This window comes from Phoenix dactylifera, unplaced genomic scaffold, assembly GCF_009389715.1.
Source record: "Phoenix dactylifera cultivar Barhee BC4 unplaced genomic scaffold, palm_55x_up_171113_PBpolish2nd_filt_p 002193F, whole genome shotgun sequence".
NCBI lineage: Eukaryota > Viridiplantae > Streptophyta > Magnoliopsida > Arecales > Arecaceae > Phoenix > Phoenix dactylifera.
In genome coordinates this window covers 19,115-28,396 of record NW_024069455.1, presented here as the reverse complement: position 1 = coordinate 28,396, position 9,282 = coordinate 19,115, and the positions used below count along the sequence as shown (strand labels likewise).

Below are 9,282 nucleotides of genomic sequence, written 5' to 3'. Positions count from 1 at the left end.
CTCTTCACCATCTTAAAAGCATTTGAGGGCTTCTAACTCCTTTACGATTATATTGTTTTAAATCTGCTTTTTGAGAAGCTATCTTCTGTTTTCTTCTATCTCGTGTATTTACTTGATTCAATCGGGGGATTGAATCAAGGGGATTAAGGTTGGTTGGTGAGCCGGTTTAAAACCAACGAGTGTAAGGGTTTGATTGTGAGCCCGGGAAAACAATCGGGGTTGGTTCTAGTCGGTGAGCCTGGGAAAACCGACCGAGTTCGTTGTGAGCTCGTAAAACAACAAGTTCGGTTGTGAGCTTGCAAAACAACCGGCTGTAATCCAAGGGGGTTATAGTGAAATTCCCAAGTGAGACTTGGGGAGTGGACGTAGGAGCAAGGGTTAGCTCCGAACCACTATAAAACTTTGTGTTTGTAGTGCATTGTCTCTCATCTTCTTCCCCACACATTACTCACAGCACTTAGCTTTAATTAAATAACTGGATATAGTATTTAGTTAATCATCCACAAAGTTTTAATTAGCTAAGTTAATTTAAAAACCCAATTCACCCCCCCTCTTGGGTTGTCTATCTGGGCAACACTTAGGTATTTGATGATGAGGGCATTTACGGATTAGGTCCCTAAATCTCTCCCAAGTTTCATGAAATTCTTCTCCCTCGGTTTGGGAGAAGCTTGTAATGGCACGTCTAAACTGGTTCCTTCTTCCTATGGGAAAGTATTTTTTAAGGAATTCTTGTTGTATTTGATCCCAAGAACGAATCGAGTTAGCTTCTAAAGAATTCAGCCATTGTTTGGCTCTATCTTTAAGGGAGAAGGGGAATAACCTAAGTTTCAAGGCATCATCAGTGAAGTTCTGAATCTTGACAGTAGTGCAAATCTCAAGAAATTCATCTAAATGTTTGTATGGGTCTTCGTTGGTGAGCCCATAAAAAGATGGGAGCATTTGGATCACACTAGACTTTATTTCATATTGTACAGCTGCTACCTCAGGTAATCGAATGCAAGATGGGGAAGTGTAAATAGTGGGAGTAAAGTACTCCCTCAGGAGTTTGGGTTGTTCTTCAGCCATCTTAAGAGGTGGGGATGATCCTAATGTTTTGATCTTAGCTCGAATGTTCCTAAGGGTTCGTTCTATTTCAGGGTCAAAAGGTAATAGGTTTCGTACTCTAGAACGACTACCTTGCATACACTAGTACTTGATCAATCAAGCATGCAATAAAAGATAAACACATCAATCCTTGTATTTGTCCTGAAATCACTAGACAGCTCCTAACTGGTTTGAAGAGGGTACCTAAGCCTCCAATCCGGTCTAATGAACCAAGTTGACCAGGTAAGCTCCCAGGTAAGTGGAGGGGTCACGATGCGTTCGCAAAGGTCCCACTTAAAACCCACTTGCCTCGAACAGATGAACTGTCTCCCTTATAGGGACAAAGCTTGCCTAGACATCAACTAAGCCATAGAGCGAAATTGGTGCAACTTTCGGTGATCTTCATCCTATTAAGCTCGAATGTCCCTAGGAGCCAATGTCTAATTGATTTTAATTAAAGTGACACTATGTAAGATTGAGTTCACCTAAGTTGGGCAAGAGTCCGGTGATGAAATCCGGCTCTTATCTTGTTGGGGTGATTGCCCTTACTATGTGCGGATTAATTTGTGTATGTGTATCAAGCATGCATTCACACTTTTGCTGAAATTAAAATCAAACAATCACCACAAAATTTCAATCTAATAATAAATTTAAACAAGAAAGGTTTAGAGGTTACCAAAGGAAATTTTTCCAGCAATTTAATTTTTTTTTTCAGGCAAACCTCTACAGCATTCCTTTTTCAGCAGTTCTCTTTTTGATCATCCCAGATTTTTCCTTCGATTCCTGATCAAATAAGATCAAAAGAAAATTTAAAAAAAATTAGTAGAAGAGAAAAAAGAGATAAAAAAAGTAACAATAATAGAAAATAATTTTTTTTATTTATATATATATATTTTGAAAGTTTTTTTAATTAATTAATTTTTTTTAATGATAAAAAAATAACTATGCTAGCAATCTCCGGCAACGGCGCCAAAAATTGATTGGTTATTTTAATTTCAAAAATAAACCACGCAATAGCACGTATCCTGTAGGATAGTGATTACGGGTGTCGGTTCACAGGGATTGGAGACAAGTTATTTTTCCTAATTAAATAATTACTTCAAAGGGGATAAGCTAGAGTAAATGATAAAAACTAAGAATTAATATGGGTATAGTAGTATGAATTATCTATGGAGAGAGGTGTTTAGGGCTAGATTCCACCGATAGATTTATATCCGTGATGCTTTCAATAATTGAGTTGTATGTAAGACTTGATTGCTTCCGACTACACGCCAAAGCAATCACAAAAGAAAATTATAACTAATTCCCAGCATGAATCATCTAAGTCTAGCACAAACCATCTACTCTGCATGACCTGTCTAACCTAGCATGATGCATCTGATCATTTAAACATGAAATCGATGTCACATGAATATCTCCTCCAAACCATAGGTGTTGGATTCGATGAAATAGATCAATCTATGTAAAATATTTTATGCAAGATAAATGATTCACATAAATTGGATAAATCATAAGATCAATTGATAAATTCTTCATCATGCAACCATCTTACAATACAAACTCAAATCAATAAAAATAAAATGAATACTCCTCTATGGCTTCATCAAAACCCCTAAACCGAGGCTTAGCTGCTCATGGTGGCCGGAAGTCCTCCCATCTTCATAAAAAAATTGCTCTTCACTCCCTTCCGCTCCCAGCCTCTCTCTCTTCTCTCTTTTTTTTTATTATTTTATTTCTTCATCTCCCGAACAGAGCCTCCTCTGTTCTTCAAAACCGAGCTCCCCTCTCCCCTCTTCTTCGTCTTCCTCTTATAGATCGCCGAAGACCAGCGATGGATCCCGAGAGAGGAGGAGGGCGTGATGCTGGGAGAATGGCTGGATCTCGGGCGACGATGGGGATGGAGCTCGAAACGGGTGCCGATCCGGATGGAGCTGGGTTACCGGCTCGTTGAATGTAGTTGTCTAGGATCGCGGTGAAGGCTGAATCACAGGGATTGGAGCTGGGAATCGATGGGATCTCTTCTTGGAACGAATCCGGGTGAAGCTCGGGATGGCTGGAATGCTTGGAGGAAATGGCTGATTTTCGGCTGCTGGGAGGTGGAACGGGCGGCGGATGGCACACGGTTGATGCGGCTAGCACGGAGCTTATGCGGTGGGGCTGGATCTCCGCTGCTGGGAAGAGTCGACCGCACGGGCACGGTGGGCACGCGGCTGATTGCGGCCGACTGGAATCACGGAGGACTGGTCGCCGGCGGATTTGATCGCGGGATCGTCGGGAGGAAACCGTGGACGGTGGGCGGCCGCGAGATCAACGGGAAGACGCCGCGGGGGACCGTCGGTGGGCTGCGCGTGAGATGTTCATCGGGGGAGGAAGAAGATGAACAGTGGCTGAGTCATTTTTTTATTTTTTTTTTTGTAACACTGTTCATATGAACAGTGTTTTCACGGAACACTGTTCATATGTACAGTGACATCTCGGAACACTGTTCATATGAACAGTGTTTTCAGCATTGGGGGAAAAACTCTTTTTCTTGCTCTATTTTAATGTGAAAATGGGCATATATGGATTTAAAAGGTCTCCCTTATTTTGCTTAGTTTGGAAACATGATGCAGAGACGGAAATTTCTGAACCGTTGGATCACTTGGGGAGCCATGGACGGTGGACAGTGCTTGGGTGCATGTGTTGCCCAAGGTGACAAGCCAAGAGGGGGGGGTGAATTGGTTTCTTTTAATTTTAACTAACTTACTTAAGTTAAATGAATGATTAGTAAGCTAAAACAAATCACAATACAAACAACACAAAGTATAGTGGTTCGGTGCTCTCCTTAGCACCTACGTCCACTCCCCAAGCGACCCCTTGGGAATTCACTATAATCCCGCGGATTACAGTTGGATTGTTTTCCGAGCTCACAATCCAAAAACCTTTACACTTTGGTTTTCCGGGTTCACCAAAAACCTATGTTGGTTTTACGGGCTCACCAACGAACCTTTGTTGGTTTTACGGGCTCACCAACGAACCTTTACAATTAGTTTTCCGGGTTCACCAATCAACCTATTCCGTTTGTTTTGCGGGCTAACCAACCAACCTTTACAAGTAGTTTAATAAACAAAGAAAGAAGATTTAAACTCCTAAATGAGCAAATGAAACAATATAAACTACAAAGAAGAGTTTAGAAAGTATTTATCGCTTGTAGTGACTTCTCTCTTCTTTGTCAAGGATGCTTCACTCTTCAAGGGAGGATGGAGCTCTAGATGACTCTTTGAATCTGCTCAACCCCTTTCTTTGATTCTTGAATGAAGCACTTGGATGAAGAAGATTAGGGCACTTTTTCTTTCTTGTGTACTCTTTGATATTCTTTGGAAAGGTTGTTTCTATCTGATGAATAGTGCCACTTTAAATAGCTTCCTACATCCATTGGACAAGCCCCAATGGTTAGAATTCAAAAACTAGCCGTTACTCCCTTTTGGAAGGACAAAAAGTACATCTGCAGAACTAGCCGTTATGCTACAGCCCGTGTTTGGGTCGGCTCAACCTGTCCTTGGGTCGACCCAACTTTCACTTAGGTCGACTCAAACATTCCTTGGGTCGACCCTCTCAGAAACACAGAAACTTTATAATTCAGCCTTCCTTCACTTGGGTCGACCCAACCTTTCTTTGGGTCGACTCAAAGTTCACTTGGGTCGACTCAACTTCTTCTTGGGTCGACCCTAACAGGGTTTCCAGAGAACCTTTTCTGTCTTCTTTTCTGTCTTGCCTTTAGGTCGACCCTCTCAGGGTTTGGGTCGACTCAAGCTTGGGTCGACTCAACTACTTCTTGGGTCGACCCTCTCAGTAAATCCAGAGAACCATTTTTCTGTCTTGTTTTGAGGATCTTGATCCTTGGGTCGACTCATGCTTTCCTTGGGTCGACCCAACTCACTGTTCATCTTTGCCATTCTTGCAGAAGTGTGCCAAATGTTTTCTTGATGTGCCGGGGTCGACCCAATCATCCTTTGGGTCGACTCAATCCACACTTTGCTGCATCTCAAGGTTAGATTCATTCAAATGAACAATGAAATGTATCTATATCAATTAATACAAAATATACTGAGAGTAATAAACTTATAAATGAAGTATCGATTTAACTTATAACATACTCTAGATAATTGCTTATTAATCATCAAAATAACACTATCATCCTCAATCTCCCCCTTTTTGATGATTACAAAATAAAGAGTATGAGCCTATTGATACTTATCTTAAATTCAGTTTTTGAAAGGATTTAACTTGCTGAATTTCAGCTTTTCATATATAAGAGTGAAGTCTCCCCCTATATCATTTAAATGTTGCCAATTTGACTTTTTGTGTTACTCCCCCTTTCATTTATAATTCATTAAAGATGAAACTCCAAAAATTTGAGATAAAACATGAGTTTCAGGTTATGTATCGAGGTGTGAAAGGTGCGTGCCAAATTTTGAATTTATATGTGCCAAATTCTGAAATTTGATATAAATTGTTGAGTTGAACATTTTCATTGTTGCAAATTGCTCCCCTTTGGATGTATATGCTTTCCTATATGATTTTCAATTTGTTTTACAAATTATTTTACTTTCTTTCTTTACTTCTCCCCTTATTACTCTTTCTTTACTTCTCCCCCTTTTTGTTACTCTATTTACTTTTATCTTTACTTCTCCCCTATTTACTCTTTCTTTACTTCTCCCCCTTTTTGTTATCATCAAATAGGTACATGGGAAAAGATGCAATAAATAACAACCATTCAAACTTCATTGATCAAAATAGGAACATTTGAGTACATTCATGTCCAAAAACAAAAACAGATACAATGTTCCTTAATCAAGATTTAAAGATACATGATAAAAGCAAGATACATATGAGAACTAGATATCTAGCCTAGGCTCTAAATAGAAATGCTAATATCAGCCTAGGGAGAATCTAATGGCTGGGATCTAGTCCTCATCCTCCTAGTGTACGTGGCGAGGAGAGGTCGAGCCTGGTGAGACTGTGTCTGGCGTGGAGCACGACGAGCTGGATGACTCTGTGCCGAAATCTCTGACTCAGCAGCCTGTGGCACAGATGGTCCATGGGTCTCTCTCTCTCCAGAGTGCTCCTATCTGCTACCTCAGATCACTGATCTCAGCAGACATGACGTCCAATCGGACGTCCAATCGGCTCATCAGCCCGTCAGTGATAGTCCTCGCCTGAGCTGACATGAGCTCAGTCATCCTGCTCCAGAACTCATCCGTATCTCTCGGAGGAACGGATGACGATGGTCCAGCCTCTAAAGATGCAGTAGGATGATCCATATGCTCCTCATCCTCGGCCTCTGGTGCATCTCCCTCTGGTGCCTCACCCTGAATGCCTGCTCCAGTGTTAATCCACTGCCCGTTCACTTTCTCATATCCCATGCGTATAAGTGTCCGTGCAGTGTATGTGTCAGTATGAAGCAGACTCTTGGATGCCTCCCCCTCAACAGATATACCATGCTGCCGAAAAATCAAAGTGAGTATCATATCATAAGGTAGTGATACCCTAGAGTTGCAGATCACTTTCCTCATCTGTCTCAGTATCATGGCCGGAAGATTTAGGGGAATCCCCTGAATCATACACTCCATCACTGCTAGATCTCGCTCTGTGATGAGATCGAATCTCCCGGTCTTTGGAAATAAAATTCTGTTTATTATACTGAGCAGTAATCTCATTTCAGCAGAAAGAGAACTAGCTATTACCTTCTCGGAAAAGTTGAAGTTCTCATTTTTCATGATCAACTGTAGGGCTCTCAGTTTATCTTCTGGCCTTTCCGGAGTGGCTCCTACGCAGGGTAGATGAAGTAGCCCACTCAAGCTCTCCTCGGAAACTCGAACTCGAACCCCTCGAACTTCCGAAACAAGCCCTCCCATACCAGTTTTAAGGAAGGCATAGAACTCTTGAACCAATCCGGGGTAGATCAACACATCTAGGGAGCAAAGATACTCCCAACCTTGCCTTTGGATCCATTCCCTCAACCGAAACCCTTCTTGATCAAAGAACTCGGAATGGATCCTTCTCCCCGTTGTAACTGGTCTCCCCGCAAATCTTGCAAGTATAGCAGAGGGGGAAGGAGGAGGAGGTGGCTCCGCACGTGCCTCACGTCGTGGAGACACGGTAGATGGCTCCGTAGGTTGCCTTTCCTCACGTTGGATCCGTGTGACTCTTCCGGATCTCTTGGCTACGGCTCTTTTGGGTCCCATTTCTCCAAGATCTTAAGGTAATCCACTGTTTGGAGGAGTTTGGAGAGTGGGGATTAGAGTATTCAGAAGAGGACAAGGGCAAATAGTGCCCTAACATTGCTCTCGGGTCCCCCTTTTAACAGTGGGGTCCCGACGTTGGGTCGACTCAAGAATTTTCTTGGGTCGACTCAACGTTGGGTCGACCCTATTCTGGGTTGGGTCGACCCAAGTGCAGAATTTTTCTTTTCTCTTTCTTTTTGCGTCTAAAAATTTTCCTTGCTTCCAATCCTTATAAATTCTTTCTGGGACAATGATACATGAGTAAGGAATCTATAGATAACAAGTTTGACTCATGTTTCATGGGTTTTTAGAAATTGGAGGAATGTATCATGAAACTACTAGCTTTCTTTTATATTTCTTCAATAAAAAGGATCACATATGCCTAATTTCCTCCTTAGCATGCAGAATCTATCTTCACTCAATGGTTTTGTAAATATGTCGGCTAATTGTTTTTCAGTGCATATATGCTCAATACATATGTTTCCATTTTGCACATAATCCCTAATAAAATGATACCTTATCTCTATGTGTTTGGCTTTAGAATGCTGAACTGGATTTTTAGTAAGATTGATGGCACTAGTATTATCACATTTAATAGGAATATTATCTAGCTTAACTCCATAGTCCTCTAGTTGTTGCTTAAGCCATAATACTTGAGCACAACAACTACCAGCAGCTATATATTCAGCTTCAGCTGTGGACAGTGCCACTGAATTCTGCTTTTTGCTAAACCATGATACTAAGTTATTTCCTAAGAATTGACATGTGCCACTTGTGCTCTTCCTATCTAATTTGCATCCGGCAAAATCCGCATCTGAATATGCAAGCAAATCTAGACAGGAGTCTCTTGAGTACCATAATCCTATATTGGTAGTTCCTCTTAAATATCTAAGGATTCTTTTAACAGCACTTAAATGTGACTCCTTAGGATCCGATTGGTATCTAGCACATATTCCTACACTAAATACGATGTCGGGTCTACTAGCAGTAAGGTAGAGCAAGGATCCAATTAGTCCTCTATAGAGCTTAATATCAATACTCTTCCCTTTTTCATCTTTGTCTAGCTTACTAGTAGGATTCATTGGAGTGCCTACTCCTTTATGATTTTCATTCCCAAACTTCTTTAGTATTTCCTTTGTATACTTAGTTTGATGAATGAAAATGCCTTCTTTAGTTTGTTTGATTTGTAATCCTAGAGAGAAGCTTAGTTCTCCCATCAAACTCATTTCAAATTCTCCATGCATTAAATCAGCAAATTCTTTGCAAAGAGTATCATTTGTGGCACCAAAGATTATGTCATCTACATATATTTGTACCACTAATAGATTTTTGTCCTTTCTTTTGAGAAATAGAGTTTTATCTACATTTTCTCTACTAAAGTCATTATTAAGCAGAAATTTGCTCAATCGATCATACCAAGCCCTAGGTGCTTGCTTTAATCCATACAAAGCCTTATGTAGTTTAAACACATGATTTGGCAATTCATGATTCTCAAAATCAGGAGGTTGTTCTACATATACTTCCTCCTCAATAAAACCATTTAAGAAAGCACTCTTCACATCCATTTGATATAATTTAAAATCCATGAAACATGCAAATGCTTGAAGTAATCTAATAGCCTCTAATCTAGCTACAGGAGCAAATGTTTCATCAAAATCTATTCCTTCTTCTTGATTGTATCCCTTAGCTACAAGTCTAGCCTTATTTCTTATGACTAATCCATTTTCATCTAATTTATTTCTAAATATCCATTTTGTTCCAATTACTGAGTTATGCTTTGGTCTTTCAATTAATGTCCATACATTACTTCTTTTAAATTGTTCAATTCTTCTTGCATGGCATTTATCCAATTAGTATCTTTTTCAGCTTCTTCATAAGTCTTAGGTTCTAATTGTGAAACAAAAGCAAGATAATCATTTAAATTTCTAAGAGA

At 40.4% G+C, this 9,282-nt stretch overlaps 1 non-coding gene across 1 annotated transcript; it reads left to right on the top strand.

Annotated features, from left to right (window-relative positions):
• Positions 1–583: 583 nt before the first annotated feature.
• LOC120109440 lies at positions 584–689 on the top strand. Its single transcript, XR_005510314.1, has one exon. It is a non-coding gene; the product is annotated as a small nucleolar RNA R71 (small nucleolar RNA).
• The last annotated feature ends 8,593 nt before the right edge of the window (positions 690–9,282 follow it).